Source organism: Hordeum vulgare, chromosome 4H, assembly GCF_904849725.1.
Source record: "Hordeum vulgare subsp. vulgare chromosome 4H, MorexV3_pseudomolecules_assembly, whole genome shotgun sequence".
Lineage (NCBI taxonomy): Eukaryota > Viridiplantae > Streptophyta > Magnoliopsida > Poales > Poaceae > Hordeum > Hordeum vulgare.
In genome coordinates, this window is record NC_058521.1 from 135336963 (window position 1) to 135357125 (window position 20163).

Sequence of the window (20163 nt, forward strand, 5' to 3'; positions counted from 1 at the left end):
TATTGCCTCTAGGGCATATTTCCAACACCCTCTTCATTCTACAAATCCTCAGATGTCCCAAAAGCCGTAGGGAGACACTAGAAACTCTTTTTTTGCCACCGCAAGTGTGTGTTCCGCCATGTGCCCATCTAGAGCCCTTTTCCGGTGTACTACCAAAGGGGGGACCGATCAAGGAGGACCTCTACATCAACGTGGCTGCTCTCTCGTGGTGATTTGTGAGTAGTTTACCACAAACCTATGGGTCCGCAGTTAGTACCTAGATGGCTATATATATATATATATATATATATATATATATATATATATATATATATATATATATATATATATATCTTGATCTTCAATACAATCAACATCGCATCTTTGCTTTGATCTATTCGATGTAATCCTTTTGTGCAAACTACCAATGCTCGTTGGGTCACAAAGGGGCATTTCCTTGTAAGGAGTGCTACTAAAGATCACGACTAGGTAATCGAACCCCATACATATCAAGCATGACACACGTACGCATGGCATACCAATATGTATAGATACATCGATGGCATCACAACATAACCATAAACATACAAGCTTTATTTAAGAGGCTCGGAAGAGCCACACACATAATATTACACATTAAGGTCTCTCGACCCATAATAGCAGTCATACAATACAAGCCAGCGGAAGAGTTATAAACTATCTGGGAACAGGCAGTGCAACTAGAAGGCACATGGCCTGACTATACTACAGAGCCGACGTAGGGCCGGATCGTAGCTGGGACACCAGCTACTCGTCGTCGTCGATGTCTACGAAGAACCCTCCATTAGGGTCATTAGCAACCTCTACAACATTTATTAAGCAAACATGAGTACGAAGGTACTCAGCAAGACTTTAGGAGAACTAACTACTCATGCAAGGTATCAAAAGGTATTGTGGGGTTTCATGCGGAAAGCCAGCATTTGACTCGTGGCTAGACAACTTGCATTTTTAAATAATTTTGACAACTTGATTTCTCGCACACGAGTCCACTAAGACCACAACAATACACTATCGTGGAATCATTCCGTCTCCGTACGAAAATGCCGTCCACGACACTCACGCTTATCTTGGCAATTTTATGAGTAGCCATTGAAGTTATCTATGAACAACATATGTCTCCAAGTAGTCCATATCCGTGGACGTGGCTATTCGAATAGATCATAACCCTGCAGGGGTGTACTTCGTTACACACGCTCTCGCCACTTATCGCTATGTGCACGTCATGCACCTCGGCAACCTTCAAGTGGAAGCCCAGCGAGGGAGTCGGCCACGACCGTTAACCACACTAGTACCTAGTCCAGGTTTATCGCCTATCTGAGAGTAACCCGTACGGAAGTCCGGCCGAGGTTTCCGACACGGCCTCAAACGATGTGCGCAGGGTTCCCAAGCCCACCATCCGGGTGCCACTTGGTACACCGTGCCACTGCCTACCGCATCACGGCCCACCTCTCAGGTCAGCACCATGCACGGCCTCCAGCATTACTATAAACGCCAGAAACTACTTGCAACTCCTGGACCGGGTACTACGCGATTAATAGGCCGAGCGGGGTCATATTTCAGGGCCCAGCATGTGGTAGTATCTAGTCTTGGAATACATACACGGAACTCAGTTCCTAAGGACGGTTCCAATGAAACAACCCGCCATGTACTCCTACACAGCCTTTCACCGGTACCTTTACCAAATCAAGTTCAACACACAACCTTTGCTCACCGAACACATTCCACATTTCTGTTCATCTCCCAGATGACAGACCATACACAACTCTAAGCATAGCATGCATAGCAGGATAAGGCACATCATAGTTCAAGCAACTACCAGGTATGCTAGGTTGCAAGGTTCGGCTATTTACTGTGACAAGGTTAAGTCATGCAAAGGAAGTGGGTTCAACTATCGTGGCAAAAGTACTTGAAGCATTTGATCTTAAATGCAATAAATAGGTGCAGGAGCGAGAACATGGGATTTATCGGGATGATCAAAAGGGTTGCTTGCCTTGTTGCTCAGAGGAGGAACGATATCCGTCAGACGGATATTCAGTGGAATCCGGGGGTGCGGAGCCTACCGAAATGAATGGCAACATTCAGTAACAATCATATGCACTCAAAATGATGCATGAGCATGGCATGAGAATGCAAGGTGATAAGTTATTATTTTCAACATGTATTAGGTTTAGAGTTGATTTGAATCACATTCGAATAGCAATTCAAACGGGGTATTCTCGGATACCGTTTTAATTGATTCGACCTGATGCTCAGATCAACTTGATGTTAGCATGCATGAAATGTCATGTTATGGTACTGATTTGTAAGTAGGACAGTGTGTGATCATTGCAATCATAATGAAATTTGAAATTTTTTCCAAATTCCATTTAAAAAGTAATTATGAGAATTGAATTATTCCTTATTCCACATTTTAGGGTTCTGTAACTTTTTGAAACATAGTTGAAAATAGCATAATCAGAATCCTTGAATTTTTCTGATAATTTTTCATATATAAATTATTTTCATTGGAGTTACAGATTAATTTCTATGATTTTTACAAGTTTTAGCAATTTCCTGGAATTAGTTTTATACTCGAAATTCTAATTATTGCATCAGACTGACGTCAGCAGGTCAGCCGACCTGTTCAGGTCAAACCTGACAGGGGGGGCCCACTGGTCAGCCTCTCTGGGACTAATCCCGCGCTGACCAGCCCTAACTGAGGTTTGACTTGGCCTTGGGCCCACTTGTCAGCGAGTGAGTAGGTCACTAAGCTGCTGGGTTAGCTTGCCACGTCGACCCCACCGGAGGGTGGTCGCCGGCGACCAGGCCCGCGGCGGAGGGCTCGCCGGAGGCGACCTAGACGGCGCTGCACAGCACCAAAACGCACGCGGTTTGCAGCTACAGCATGCTCGCGAAGTGGCCGATCTGGCAGGACCATCTGGGGAGGCTAGGGTCGCCGGAAGAGGCGTCGGCGACGAGCCGGAGCGGCGGCCGAAGCTCGGCCTTCTATGAGGGGCGGTTCTAGGGCACGGGGAGGGCAGCTGGAGGGCTCGACACGCTCCTGGAGGCTCCAGGAGCTCGAATCCTAGCTCGGGCGCGTGGATCGGTCATCACAGCGACGGCAGCGACATGGCCGGCGGCGAGAAGCTCTCGGCCTTGGTGGGGAACTAGGATACGATGCACGGGAGAGCGTGGGGTTAGAGGGAAAACGACGACGAGCTCACGGCGGTTCCAATGGCGCTGAAGAGGGGCTCGGGGATGCGCCGGAGGAAGCGAATCGACGGGAGAAGTCCGGCGGCCGGAGGTGGAAGACGATGGCGATGCGGGCGTTGCAGGGCTCGAGGAAGCTTCGGCTTCTGCAGAGATGACCAGGGCGACGAGACGGAGCTAATGGCGTGCTCTGGGAGGGAATCCTATGGCCAGGGGCACGGGCAGCTCGAGCTCGAGCTCGGCTCTAATGGCGGCAGCAAGGAGGAGGAGGAGATCCGGGAGGAGGAAGAGAACCGAGGCGGGGAATGGATAGGGGAGGCTCTGGGGAGCTTATCCCCGTTGTCGCCAGCGCGAGGCGGCGGCCAGGCACGCACGCAGGTGCGTGGCCGCGTCGGAGGGGGCGGCGGCCACCTCCTGCTGCCTACTGGCGCGAGGGAGGGGACGAGCCAGGGATGGGCCGGGCCAGGCTTAGGCGACAGGTAAGGTTTTCCATTTTTTTCTGTTTTTGTTTTTCTATTTTGCTAATTATTGTTTTGCTAATTAATTCAGCTCCAAAACAAAAAGTAAAAACTATTTTAGACCTCCTGAAATATTTGTTATAATATCCCCAACCATTTCCAAGCTTTTCAACATTTTTGGAAATTTATAGTTTCTGATTTCAAATTTCAAATTTGAAACCAGTAGCCTTTTTCATTTATTCAAAAAGCTTAAGGTGTCAAGAAAATAGTTTTCTCCAATTCTCATTTACTTTCATGATTTATCAGAAAGTTTGAACATTTCTTGAGGCCATTTTGGGTTCATTGATTTTGAACTAGTTTGAGATTTCCTTTAATTGAAATGGTGGCTAGGGTTTTGAGTTTTTCCTTTGCCACTATGTTGCTTTTGTTGAAACTTCTTAGATGCAAATGCAAAGAAGACTTGAGCACAATGCTATCTTGCTTAACGGTTAGGGATGTGACAACTCACCCCCACTCAAAAGAATCTCGTCCCGAGATTTAGAAGTCGTCGGGAATAACGCCGGATATTCAAGTCGGAGACGATCCTCTCTTTCCCAAGTTGCCTCCTTTTCAGAATGATTTGACCATTGAACTTTAAGAAACTTGAGTTTTCGACGTCGAGTGGTACGCTCACCTTGATCAAGAATACGCACGGGGTATTCTTGGTAAGAAAGGTTATCTTGGAGATCAAGCGTTTCGTGGTCCACTTCACGGATAGGATCCGAAAAGCAACGCCTGAGTTGCGAGACGTGGAAAACATCATGAACCTTGGAAAGATGCGGAGGAAGTTCCAACTGGTAGGCAACTTCTCCTCGTTTGGCAAGAATGCGAAAAGGACCAATGTAACGAGGAGCCAATTTGCCCTTGATACCGAAACGATGGGTACCCTTCAAAGGTGTACCCCGAAGGTAAGCCTTCTCGTCAACTTCAAAGGTTACAGCCTTATGATGACGATCATATTGGCTCTTTTGACGAGACTAGGCTGTTTTCAACTTTTCACGAATAATGCGAACCTGCTCTTCTGCATCCTGGATCATATCCGGGCCAAAGAGTTGCCTCTCTCCGGTTTCTGACCAATTAAGAGGGGTTCCACATCTTCGTCCATAGAGAACTTCAAAAGGGGCTTTGCCCAAGCTTGATTGATAACTATTGTTATAAGCGAATTCGGCGAATGGGAGGCACTTCTCCCAATTCATACCGAACGAAATAACACAAGCTCGGAGCATATCTTCTAGGATTTGATTCACTCTTTCTACTTGACCACTTGATTGAGGATGGAAAGCAGTGCTAAAAGATAAGTGAGTCCCCATGGCATTCTGAAAACTTTCCCAGAAGCGAGAAGTAAAGATACTTCCACGGTCCGAGTTAATTTCCAGGGGAACACCATGAAGAGACACTATTCGAGAGATATATAACTTTGCTAGCTGGCTAGCTGTTATACTCTCACGAACAGGAAGAAAATGAGCCACTTTGGAAAGACGGTCAATGACCACAAAGATAGCATTATTTCCTTTCTTGGTCTTGGGAAATCCGGTAATAAAATCCATGCTAACTTTACCCCATTTCCATTCAGGAATAGCTAGAGGTTGAAGGGTGCCAGCAGGCCTTTGATGTTCTGCCTTAACTCGACGACAAACGTCGCAGTTAGCAACGAACTCAGCAATTTCTCTCTTCATCCTAGTCCACGAGAACCTCTGGCGTAGGTCCTGATACATCTTAGTACTACCGGGATGAATGGTGAGAGGAGAATCATGAGCCTCCTTAAGAATTAACTGGCTTAGATGTGGGTTCTTAGGAACCACTAAACGATTCTGGAAGAACACAACACCTTGATCATTCATGGAAAATTCTTTAGCGTTTCCGCTAAAAATATTCTCCTTGATCCGTGATATACCCTTGTCACGCTTTTGGCCAGCTATAATTTGATCCTTAAGAGTGGGCTTCGCCACCAGGGTAGAAAGGAATCCTTGAGGAACAATATGAAGATTCAACTTCCGAAAGTCCTCATGGAGATGTGGTTGACCTTGTTGTAGCATCAAATTGTTACAATAAGATTTACGACTTAGTGCATCGGCCATAACATTGGCCTTCCCCGGGGTGTAAGTTATTCCTAAGTCGTAATCCGAGATCAACTCAACCCACCGTCTTTGCCTGAGATTCAAATCCGGCTGGGTGAAGATATACTTCAGACTTTGGTGATCAGTGAATATTTCGCAACGATTACCCAAAAGGTAATGTCGCCAGGTTTTTAGTGCATGGACCACAGCTGCAAGCTCAAGGTCATGGGTGGGATAATTATCCTCATGTGGACACAACTGTCGAGATGCGTATGCGATCACATGACGATCTTGCATGAGAATGCAACCTAATCCTTGTCGCGAGGAGTCGCAATAGATAACAAAGTCCTTAGAAAAATCTGGTGGTAGCAACACAGGTGCGGAAGTCAGGCGTCTTTTCAGTTCCTGAAAACTATGCTCACACTGTGGTGTCCACTCAAACTTTTTATCCTTCTTGAGGAGTTCAGTTAGAGGCTTTGCAACCTTGGAGAAATTCTCGACGAAGCGGCGACAATAGCTCGCTAGACCAAGAAAACTCCTAACTTGCTTAACCGATTCAGGTTGAGTCCAATCAAGGACAGCTTGAACTCTCTCGAGATTGACAGCAATGCCCTTACCAGAGATTACGTGGCCTAGATAGGTCACTTCTGGTAACCAGAATTCACATTTTGAAAATTTGGCATAAAGGCGATGCTCTCGAAGTTTCATCAATACCAGCCTTAAATGCTTGGCATGTTCTTGTTCATTCTTCGAGTAGATGAGAATATCATCGAGGTATACCATGACGAATTTATCCAAATACTCCATGAAGATTGAGTTCATCAGCCGAGAGAAAGTGGCTGGGGCATTGGTTAAACCGAAGGACATAACGGTGTACTCATATTGGCCATAACGAGTAACAAAAGCCGTTTTTGGAATGTCCCCGTTCTTAATCTTGATTTGATGGTATCCCAACCTCAAATCCATTTTGGAGAAGACTGAGGATCCAGCGAGCTGATCATACAGATCGTTGATCCTGGGGAGCGGATACTTGTTCTTAATGGTGACCAAACTAACTGGTCGGTAATCTACAACCATCCGGTCCGTTCCATCTTTCTTATTGACGAAGAGGACGGGACAAGCCCAAGGAGAAGAGCTAGGACGAATAAAACCTTTGTTCAAGGCCTCATCTAATTGCTTCTTAAGTTCGGCTAGCTCTAGGGGTGCCATCTTATAAGGTCTTCTGGCTATTGGGACAGTTCCCGGAACAAGATCTATCACAAACTCTACATCTCTGTCAGGTGGAATTCCTGGCAGTTCCTCTAGAAAAACATCCGGGAAGTCACGGACTACCGGAATGTCTTCAAGTTCCGGAAGAGGGTTTGCATTTAAGGAATAGAACTGGCATTTGGCAACTCGAGTAGAGACATTTACTATCTCACCCGAGGGATGGGTAAGTTGGACATTTCAAGAATGGGTATCAATCTTGGCATAGTGAGCTGACATCCAGTCCATGCCCAAGATGATATTAATATCCGAAGATTTCAATGCTATCAATGAGGCTAGAAAAATTAGCCTGTCTACTAGAATTTCATTGTCATAGGTTATCCTAGTGGTTTGCCATTTACTACCAGGGGTTTGGACAACCAATGGGATTGGCATATCACAAAATGACATGTTATGCAACTGTGCATAACTTTCTGAAATGAAGGAATGAGAAGACCCAGTGTCAAAGAGAACGGACGCTAGGTGATGATTAACAAGAAGCGTACCCAGCGTGACGTCGGGATCCTCTGCAGCTTCTTCTGCTGACACATAGTTCACACGACCACGTGCAGGAGTTGGCTTCACATAATAAGCTTTGCCCGACTTGGCCTGCCCGACGGACTTTCCGGGTTGCTTGGCACCCACATTCTGAGGACACTCACGGGAATAATGCCCTGGTTCTCCACACTTGTAGCATATCACCTGGTTGGCACGTGGTGCAGCATTGCTAGCTGGACCACCATAAGATTCTGCTGGAGGGTTGGCCTGATTCGTCTGAGGCGCCACGTAGGATGGCCTCGGAGTGTATCTTGGCGGCAGAGAACTGTTTGGAACCCACAGCCTGCGTTTTGGAAACGCGGAACCAGAAGATGAGCCAAAGTCACGAGAGTGCTTCCTTGTGGCTTCGAAGTCAGTATGACCAGTCTCGGCACTGATCGCTTTGTTGACCAGGGCTTGAAAGCTTGCACACTCATGGAGGCGCAGATCACGACGGAGCTCAGGGCTCAGACCCTTACGGAATCTTGCTTGCTTCTTGGCGTCAGTAGACACCTCCTCTGTTGCATAGCGGGCGAGGTTACCGAACTCGCGGCTATAGGCATCCGCAGACAACTTGCCCTGAGTGAAGGCACAGAACTCCTCTCTCTTTCTGTCCATCAGGCCCTCTGGATTGTGGTACAGACGAAAAGCTGCACTGAAGTCTGCCCACATGGCCACTGGTTCAGCGGGACGCATAGCTTCAAAATTCTCCCACCACAGATTGGCGGGTCCCTCCAGGAAATACACCGCAAAGGTCACCTTGTCGGCCTCAGACACATTCGCCGAGCGAATCTTGCGTGAGATGTTGCACAGCCAGTCATCAGCGTCGAGGGGATCGACGGAATGATGAAACTTTGGAGGATTCCGCTTCACAAAGTCATTGAGGGACACTGCAGCGTTCCTAGGCTGTCGAGCCGTATTCTGCTCAATACGCTCTAGTAGTCGGTTGGTCTCCCTTTTGTTTCTTTCTGCCTCAAGCATCACTTCTACCAGAGAAGGTGGGTGAGGCAGGTCTTCCTGCGACGCTTGACTACCCTCACCTTGCTCATGAGCAGGGGCACGGTTCAACCTGGTGAACACCATCCTCACAAACAAACTCATAGCATAGACCAATATCATATCAATACTAGCTATGGATTAAGAATGTACTGAACACACAGAATGCGGAAATGAATATTCGAACAACATGGTAACAAGCAACTGCTATATATACACCATGGTTCATACCCACCCTTACATAGTTCAGTACAAACTTACTCGAAGAGCAAACTACTGAAATGGTGGAACTACTCATCAGAGGCTTACAAGCTTCCTATACATTATTTATCTAGGCCTCCGGAATTCATTTCACATTACTACCATACTTCACAAGTCACGCAGGACTGTGAACGTACGGCTACTACCATACTAACCTTCCGCTCAAAGCTCAGGCATCTGCATAGAACATCTCATAGAGATTACCTCCATGACCTGGAAGCTCAACCTGCGGATCAGGAAACACTCTAGCCTGAGATCCCTGGGATCCATAAGGACATGGATGTGGCCTTGGTCCCCTGACTGGTGGTAAGAGGGGTCCCCGAAGAGGCGTGACTCCTCCTATAGCTGGCCAGTCAACGTGGGTCGGAAGATGGGTTCTAACAGGGTTCAGCATCTCCATCTCTCCATACCCTGTCTGGACTACCGGTGCCAGCTGCGTCAAAGCTGTCCACGGACGGCATGGGTAGCATAAAGCTCCATGCGGAGAGCACGAGCATCCCTGTCTCTGTTCTCTAGCATCTCAACAGTGGACTGCAGAAGTGGATCCTCCATAGAAGAATCAAAATAGACTCCACTGAGGTATCCCTCTTCACCAGACTGAGAGGCCGGAACATAGCAGAACTCTGAATTCTGCAGCAGTGCATGTCTTGCTCTCATAATAGTCAGCATTGAATAGGCAGCATCCTGAACTGCCATGTCAACGGTGACCCCCAACCCATAGGACCAATGGATTGGCTTCTCAGCTCTAGGGTAGTCTGGAAATACCCTAACAGTGCAGATGTACTGGCTCTGGTTGAAGTCTCGGTCCTGTTCCTCCACTGTGTACTCAGGGTACCAGCGGTAACCGCACACCGACATCACCCTGACCAGCATGGCCGTATGACCCGGTACATCAATGCACCTGGTCAGACGTACCACCTGACGAGAAGGACGGACAGGCATCTGTGAATAAAGAGTAATGCAAAAGCATTAGAGCTCTGAATGCAAAATTGGGCAGCATAACGGCTGTAATTGCTCAAAACAAATTTTGAGACGACCCAAAAATGGAATAGCGTAACCACTCAACTATCAAGTTCAACTCTCTGATCATCAAACTTACTTCCTGCTTCCTAGGAATAAAAGAAACCCAATTTCTCTCGACCCGTAGTCCTATAATCTACCGATCAAAAACACGAGCCTAGGAGAAGATGAGTAACCTAGTCCTTAATTCCCGTAGAAAAGACGATGATGACCAGAATAGAATATCTTGAGAAGAGAACAAGAGTGTTACGTTCCCTTCCACAAACAATTCCCTTATATATAACTAAGAAATTCTAGACTCAACTTCGACCAGTTTGGCTTAGTAATCCTACAGTCAGTCAGGCTCTGATAACAACGTTGTCGGGACCCCGATCCTAAGCCATAGGAATCCAGCCTGTAACACATCGCATCCCTTTGTGGTCTCACGCACGGTTAACTCCACGGCTGCAGCCTTACCTTAGCCGGGACCATTTGCGTCTTTTGACTCACGTATGCGATAGTGTCGCTAGCAATCCAATGTCAAAGAACCCGGATCGACATGTCTAGTCATAAACCAAAATGGCAGTACCGCACAAGGACAGGCATACATGACCCAACAAAGCAGGTGTCGGTCATCAGCGAATGTAGACGAGTCGTAGCAAGCTACAAGGACTCTATTACATCGCCTGACATTTCCCCAAAGGGGACAGACACAGCAGCTAAGAAGGACACATGCCGGTCAACCAATGCGTCCGGAGCAGTAGCGAACTACCAAGGCTCGTTGGATCACAAAGGGGCATTTCCTTGTAAGGAGTGCTACTAAAGATCACGACTAGGTAATCGAACCCCATACATATCAAGCATGACACACGTACGCATGGCATACCAATATGTATAGATACATCGATGGCATCACAACATAACCATAAACATACAAGCTTTATTTAAGAGGCTCGGAAGAGCCACACACATAATATTACACATTAAGGTCTCTCGACCCATAATAGCAGTCATACAATACAAGCCAGCGGAAGAGTTATAAACTGTCAGGGAACAGGCAGTGCAACTAGAAGGCACATGGCCTGACTATACTACAGAGCCGACGTAGGGCCAGATCGTAGCTGGGACACCAGCTACTCGTCGTCGTCGATGTCTACGAAGAACCCTCCATTAGGGTCATTAGCAACCTCTACAACATTTATTAAGCAAACATGAGTACGAAGGTACTCAGCAAGACTTTAGGAGAACTAACTACTCATGCAAGGTATCAAAAGGTATTGTGGGGTTTCATGCGGAAACCAGCATTTGACTCGTGGCTAGACAACTTGCATTTTTAAATAATTTTGACAACTTGATTTCTCGCACACGAGTCCACTAACACCACAACAATACACTATCGTGGAATCATTCCGTCTCCGTACGGAAATGCCATCCACGACACTCATGCTTATCTTAGCAATTTTATGAGTAGCCATTGAAGTTATCTATGAACAACATATGTCTCCAAGTAGTCCATATCCGCGGACGCGGCTATTCGAATAGATCATAACCCTGCAGGGGTGTACTTCGTCACACACGCTCTCGCCACTTATCGCTATATGCACGTCATGCACCTCGGCAACCTTCAAGCGGAAGCCCAGCGAGGGAGTCGGCCACGACCGTTAACCACACTAGTACCTAGTCCAGGTTTATCGCCTATCTGAGAGTAACCCGTACGGAAGTCCGGCCAAGGTTTCCGCCACGGCCTCAAACGATGTGCGCACGGTTCCCAAGCCCACCATCCGGGTGCCACTTAGTACACCGTGCCACTGCCTACCGCATCACGGCCCACCTCTCAGGTCAGCACCATGCACGGCCTCCAGCATTACTATAAACATCAGAAACTACTTCCAACTCCTGGACCGGGTACTACGCGATTAATAGGCCGAGCGGCGTCATATTTCAGGGCCCAGCATGTGGTAGTATCTAGTCTTGGAATACATACACGGAACTCAGTTCCTAAGGACGGTTCCAATGAAACAACCTGCCATGTACTCCTACACAGCCTTTCACCGGTACCTTTACCAAATCAAGTTCAACACACAACCTTTGCTCACCGAACACATTCCACATTTCTGTTCATCTCCCAGATGACAGACCATACACAACTCTAAGCATAGCATGCATAGCAGGATAAGGCACATCATAGTTCAAGCAACTACCAGGTATGCTAGGTTGCAAGGTTCGGCTATTTACTGTGACAAGGTTAAGTCATGCAAAGGAAGTGGGTTCAACTATCGTGGCAAAAGCAGTTGAAGCATTTGATCTTAAATGCAATAAATAGGTGCAGGAGCAAGAACATGGGATTTATCGGGATGATCAAAAGGGTTGCTTGCCTTGTTGCTCAGAGGAGGAACGATATCCGTCAGACGGATATTCGGTGGAATCCGGGGTGCGGAGCCTACCGAAATGAATTGCAACATTCAATAACAATCATATGCACTCAAAATGATGCATGAGCATGGCATGAGAATGCAAGGTGATAAGTTATTATTTTCAACATGTATTAGGTTTAGAGTTGATTTGAATCACATTCGAATAGCAATTCAAACGGGGTATTCTCGGATACCGTTTTAATTGATTCGACCTGATGCTCAGATCAACTTGATGTTAGCATGCATGAAATGTCATGTTATGGTACTGATTTGTAAGTAGGACAGTGTGTGATCATTGCAATCATAATGAAATTTGAACATTTTTCCAAATTCCATTTAAAAAGTAATTATGAGAATTGGATTATTCCTTATTCCACATTTTAGGGTTCTATAAATTTTTCAAACATAGTTGAAAATAGCATAATCAGAATCCTTGAATTTTTCTGATACTTTTTCATATATAAATTATTTTCATTGGAGTTACAGATTAATTTCTATGATTTTTACAAGTTTTAGCAATTTCCTGGAATTAGTTTTATACTGGAAATTCTAATTATTGCATCAGACTGACGTCAGCAGGTCAGCCGACCTGTTCAGGTCAAACCTGACAGGGGGGCCCCACTGGTCAGCCTCTCTGGGACTAATCCCGCGCTGACCAGCCCTAACTGAGGTTTGACTTGGCCTTGGGCCCACTTGTCAGCGAGTGATTAGGTCACTAAACTGCTAGGTTAGCTTGCCACGTCGACCCCACCGGAGGGTGGTCGCCGGCGACCAGACCCGCGGCGGAGGGCTCGCCGGAGGCGACCTAGACAGCGCTGCACAGCACCAAAATGCACGCGGTTTGCAGCTACAGCATGCTCGCGAAGTGGCCGATCTGGCAGGACCATCTGGGGAGGCTAGGGTCCCCGGAAGAGGCGTTGGCGACGAGCCGGAGCGGCGGCCAAAGCTCGGCCTTCTATGAGGGGCGGTTCTAGGGCACGGGGAGGGCAGCTGGAGGGCTCGACACGCTCCTGGAGGCTCCAGGAGCTCGAATCCTAGCTCGGGCGCGTGGATCTGTCATCACAGCGACGGCAGCGACATGGCCGGCGGCGAGTAGCTCTCAGCCTTGGTGGGGAACTAGGATACGATGCACGGGAGAGCGTGGGGCGAGAGGGAAAACGACGACGAGCTCACGGCAGTTCCGATGGCGCTGAAGAGGGGCTCGGGGATGCGCCGGAGGAAGCGAATTGACGGGAGAGGTCCGGCGGCCGGAGGTGGAAGATGACGGCGTTGCGGGCGTTGCGGGCGTTGCAGGGCTCGAGGAAGCTTCGGCTTCTGCAGAGATGACCAGGGCGACGAGGCGGAGCTAATGGCGTGCTCTGGGAGGGAATCCAATGGCCAGGGGCACGGGCAGCTCGAGCTCGAGCTCGGCTCTAATGGCGGCAGCAAGGAGGAGGAGGAGATCCGGGAGGAGGAAGAGAACCGAGGCGGGGAATGGATAGGGGAGGCTCTGGGGAGCTTATCCCCGTCGTCGCCAGCGCGAGGCGGCGGCCAGGCAGGCACGCAGGTGCGTGGCCGCGCCGGAGGGGGCGGCGGCCACCTCCTGCTGCCTACTGGCGCGAGGGAGGGGACGAGCTAGGGATGGGCCGGGCCAGGCTTAGGCGACAGGTAAGGTTTTTCCATTTTTTTCTATTTTTGTTTTTCTATTTTGCTAATTATTGTTTTGCTAATTAATTCAGCTCCAAAACAAAAAGTAAAAACTATTTTAGACCTCCTGAAATATTTGTTATAATATCCCCAACCATTTCCAAGCTTTTCAACATTTTTGGAAATTTATAGTTTCTGATTTCAAATTTAAAATTTGAAACCAGTAGCCTTTTTCATTTATTCAAAAAGCTTAAGGTGTCAAGAAAATATTTTTCTCCAATGCTCATTTACTTTCATGATTTATCAGAAAGTTTGAACATTTCTTGAGGCCATTTTGGGTTCATTGATTTTGAACTAGTTTGAGATTTCCTTTAATTGAAATGGTGGCTAGGGTTTTGAGTTTTTCCTTTGCCACTTTGTTGCTTTTGTTGAAACTTCTTAGATGCAAATGCAAAGAAGACATGATCACGATGCTATCTTGCTTAAGGGTTAGGGATGTGACATATTTCTTGAGTGAGAGGGGTGCGTTATAGTGGGTTCAATCTGGTGGAGTTCTATATCCCAGTGAGAGAACGGGACAAGGACACATATTTGTATTGTTGCCACTAAGGATAAAATGATGGGGTTAATTCATATTGATTGAGTTCTGTTTGTCTACATCATGTCATTGTTCTCCAAGCGTTACTCTGTTTTACCTAATACTCTCGATGCATGCTAGATAGCGGTCGATGGGTTGAGTAATAGTAATAGGTGCGGTCAAGAGTCCGCCTATTTTATTATGTATGTGATGCCTATATATACATGATCGTTGCCGTGACTAACACATAACTATGTGTTTTCTATCAATTTCCCAATGGTAATTTGTTTACCCACCATATGCCTACTACATGAGAGATGCCATTAGGGAAAAGTATGCCCCCCGGGTCTATTCACTTATAAGTTTACAAACGCTACAATTACCTCACTGCCTTTATTTACTTTGCAATTATCAACTTTCATCTACACACTTTACTTGCTTGCAAATAACGAGTCCAAGGGGATTGACAACCCTCTTGCCCGTGTTGGTTGAATGTGTTTGCTTCTTTGTGTGCAATCATTGAAGATGGGGTTGGTTTTTACTCCTATTACTTCGGTAAACCTTGGTTATCTACTGAGGGAAATACTTACCTATATTGTGATGCATCACCCGTTCCTCTTCACGGAAAACCAACACAGATCACAAGTATGAGGAAGGATTTCTGGCGCCATTGACGAGGAGTATCACCAACCTGCTATCAAATTCTGCTACATGTGGTGCCTTCATGGAGTTGACCTTAGGAGAGGCTACCAAAATTCTGGACAACATCATGATAAACTACTCTCAATGGCATACGGAAAGAACTCCAACTGGTAAGATGGTAAACTCTGTCGAGGAAATCACTACTTTGAGTGAAAAGTTGAAGCTCTTATGAATTTGGTTGCTAGTGAAAATGCTCATGTTGATCCTAATGACATTCATTGTCTACTTTCGTTGAGAAAAAATATGATGCCATTGATTTGAATTTTCACTCATGAAACAATTTAATAACAATGCCTATAGGGGTAATTTCAACGCTAGGTCATATCCCGGTAACTCCTCTAATAGCTATTGAAATTCTTATGGAAATCCTTCTACCAATAATAATAAGTTATCCTCTGATCTTGAGAAGACCATTAAAAATTCATTAGTTCTCCAAAAGTTTTCAATGCTATGGTAGAGGAAAAGTTGCCTAAAATGGATGATTTGGCTATGAACATGGGTAGGACTGCTCTTGATGTACAAACTCTTAAAATAAAACTATGCCACCAAAGCATGATTTTAATGAGACTATTAAATCTATCCAAATATCTATCAATGAAACTAAGGAGAGGACCGCTAAGTTGAATGCTAAGTGGGAATTCCTAGAAAAAGCTCTCCCATCCGGTTTTACGAGAATCATGATGAAGATCTTAAAGTGCTTGGTACTTCTCCTATTGAATCTTTGTTTACTAATCTGAAAATGAATGATAAAGGGACTAGAGATGAGTCAACTCTATATAGAGTGCATCCCAATTGCTTGGAGGGTGATGACTATAGTGATAAACCTGAAAAAGTGGGCTTGGAGAGGTTAAAACTTTAACTAGTGATGTGTCCACTATATTGGATCACAAGGATTTTAATTATGATGATTTTTGTTTAGTATAATGTATTTCCTTGCTGCAATCCATCATTATCTCACCCAATGCTTATGAACAAAATAAAGCTTTTACCCAACATATAGTAGAAGTGATGGTCAAAGCCTAGGATGAAAAAATTGAGTTACAAGTCTCTATTCCTAAAAGGTTGCATGATGAGTGGGAACCTACTATTAAAATTAAAATCAAATAATGGCAATGCAATGCCTTGTGTTACCTAGGTTCTAGTGTTTCAACCTTACCTAAATTCATACGTGATGTACTTGGTCTTAGTAATATCCATGAGTGTTCCCTTAATTTACATCTTGTGGACTCTACTATCAAGAAACCTATGGGAAGAATAAATGATGTTCTCGTAATTTCTAATCGAAATTATGTGCTTGTAGATTTTATAGTTCTTGATATTGTATGCAACTCATCTTGTACAATAATACTTGGGAGGCCTTTTCTACGAACTATAGGTGAATTAATTGATATGAAAGAGGGTAACATATGGTTCCAATTCCCATTAAGGAAGGGGATGGAACACTTCCTTAGAAAGAGAATCAAACCACATTATTAATATATCATGAGGGCTACTTATGGGTGGAGTGTAAAAGATGACAACACTTGAATCATATGCATTATGCCTAGCTAGGGGCGTAAAACAATAGCATTAGTTGGGAGGCAACCCAATAGTTATCTTAATTTTGTTTTGTTTTGACTTTATGTTTGTGTGATAACATTATTGTTTCCTCTGTAATTACTTTTTTATGTTTAAATTAGTGTTTGTGCCAAGTAAAGCCTTTGGGATGATTTGAATGATAGTACAATTGATGCGGTGCAAAAACAGAAACTTTAGCGTCGAGTGCATCATTTCTCTGATTTTACTGGAACGTCTTTTTGATATAAATTTTTATAAAGTATTTTTATACAAATTCCTCAGGTCTTCCTAAGTTTTCAGAATTTTTGGAGTTACATAAGTAGGTTACTTAATTATATCATTACGGATTGTTATCTTTTAGACAGATTCTGTTTTTGCTTGCATAGTTTGCTTGTTTTGATGATACCATGGATTATATCATGGGGTATAAGTCATGAAGAAGTTAGAATATAGTAACTTATGCAATAAAAAATATTAATCAATTTATAACATTACCTAAACTATTTGATATGTTTATTATACTAACGGATCTCACAAAGTTTCTATTGAGTTTTGTGTGGTGAAGTTTTCAAGTTTTGGGTGTTATCACAATGGATGGAGGAATAAGTAGCGGAAAGAGCCTAAGATTTTGGATTCCCAAGGCAACCCAAGGTAATATTCTAGGAATACTCAAGCATATAAGCTTGGGGATGCCCTGGAAGACATACCCTCTTTCGTCTCAATCCATCGATATGCCACTTGGAGCTATATTTTTATTCATCACATGATATGAGTTTTGCTTGGAGCGTCGTTTGCTTTAGTTTGCTTTTGTTTTAGTTTTCCACAATCATTGTGTTCTGAATACACCCACTTGAGAATACTCTATGTGCTTCACTTATATCTGTTGTGCTTAGAAGTTGCTCTAGTGCTTCACTTATATCTTTTAGAGCACGGTGGCGTATAGATTTTAAGGAAATAATTCCACTCTAGTTATTCACTTATATTTGTTTGAGAGTTAATAAACAACAACGGTAATTTGCATGGGTTATAAGACTAGTCCAAAAACAATAGGTATTCAATGAGTGCATAATCAAAACCACATGTAGCACATAAAAGACAAATCATGGTTAATTATATTAATGTGGTAATGTGAAAAAACATGAGTGCATGATCATTGGTTAATATAAGTATCATGAGAGAGCAGTGGCGAAGCCAGGAACAATTTTAAGGTGTGGCGGAATGTATGAATGAAAAAACCATGTACAACTCAACTATGGAAGTGTTCAGTAAAATACTAGATATATATTAATTGGTATTCAACAAATACAACCAAAATCAAAACATAAGTATTGTTTGTCTAAATACCTCATTTGATGAAGATTACATGGATGATTGATTGCCAATGTATCATCTATTTACCTAGATGGGCATAAAGATGACCTAAAAACATAAAACCATAGATAAATCATGAATTGGTAACTAGTAGGATATAATGAGATAAACCACATTATTGTGAACATAGTTAGAAAGAATACATACCCATAATGAAGATTTATGTTCCTTAAATAGAACATGGCAATGGCATTCTTCTACCTTCATGTTGAAATTCCTTCTTAATTTCAGCAAGATCAATTCCTTTAAATATCTCTCTCGATGTAGCACATCATTAAGTCATCAAGCCAACAATTGGACATCTTGCTGCGCAAATCGGTCTTGATGATCTTCATTGCTCAGAAGGCCCTTTTAGCCGATGTCGTTGCCACCGGTAGAAGCAACCCCAACTCAATAAGGTGATAAACAATAGGGAATATAACATTTCTTTCAAGTTCAAACATTTTTTGGCTAGGGTTGAAAGATTATGGCAAACTCTAAAATCATCATGTCTTCTCATATGGTTGATGAACAGCTCGAGTTCAATTTTTATACGCTTACGATCATCATTGGAGAATTCTGCATCATAGATGTTTGTAAGCTTAGCAACTTTGTCCAAATCAAACTTGGAAAATGAGTCTCTTGGGTCAAGACAAGCTAATCCACAAAGCAGTTCTGAAGCCATGTCATTAAAGCGATGATCAAGCTCTATGGTGATAGAATCTATCGCTGCAAAGAAGGTATAAACACGAAAAAAATGGTCTTGAGTAACATTATTTCTCCCTCCTTTTCTTGATCGACCGAATCTCGGTACAACTTCATCCATATTTGGTATTGGAATATCATTAACATTACAAAAGATCTTGACATCTTCAAAATGTGGTTCCGAACCATGGTTCCTCAAGTTGGCCAAGGAAGACTTCACATCTGTAACCAAAGACATAGCTTGAACAATATTTTGACCCTTCCGTTGGAGGAGTTGTGACAACTGATTTGTAATGCGAAAGATTTGCAATATCAACTTCATGATGAACACAAAGCTAAAAGACTCCATTATCTGCACCAAACCTCCCGCCCTTGATGGATTATGCTCATCCTCATACACAATAGTTAGCACTTCTATGACTGCATCCCACATTGATTCAATGCGGGCTAGTGTTTCATAATGAGAGCCCCATCTTGTATCTCATGGTCGAGCCAATGATGTTTCTTGGTTTTTTCCTCTTACTGAGAAAATTTCTCCACTCTCTAACTTAGCCAACAAATTTATGCGTTGTTGATCAAGCAATATATGCTTCCTCTCGCAAGACGAACCAGCGGCGTTCACAATCAGTGTCACATATTCAAAGAAACCCTCAATGGAAGAACAACATCTCGTGACAGAAACAACTACAAGCTGCAATCGATGGGCAAAACAATGCATCTAGAAAGTATATGGGTTTTCATCTCGGACAGGTTTCTGAACACTCTTAAATTATCCCCTTATATTAGATGCTCCATCATACCCTTGCCCTCGTAAATTTGCAATAACTATCCCATTCTTACCAAGAACCTCAACTAGTGCTTTCTATAGTGCTTCTGTTGTGGTCTCCTTGACATGCTTTATACCCAAAAATCTTTCAATAACTTCTCCATCGTTCATATAGATGTAAGGCATAGAAGAAATAATACAATTAGTTAATTAAAAAATGGTGATTATAAGGCAAAATATGAAACACATAATCAAGTAACCAGTGGCTTACCTCACAACCAAGGCCATCTGCTCTTTAACTGATATGTCACGATAGTCATCAACAAGAACAGAAAAAAGGTTATCCCCCATCTCTTGTTGTATTCCTCTTCGAACCACATCTCCACAACTTTTGCCAAGTTGTTTTTGAATTGTTGAAGAAGTCATTTGTGCATTTCCTAGACATAGCTCATTAAACACAATTCTCACTTCCTCCTTCCTTGCTTTGTACCAATCATGCATCTCTAGAAACTTACCCTTATTTTAAGAAAGGACAGATTCATTGTGACCATGAAATGGTTCACCTTGCAATGCAAGAAAACTTACAATCATCAAAGATGTTTCCAAACGGGTCTCATACTTGATTAATGATTCTTTGTTATAGATGGTAACCTTACGCTCGAGACTT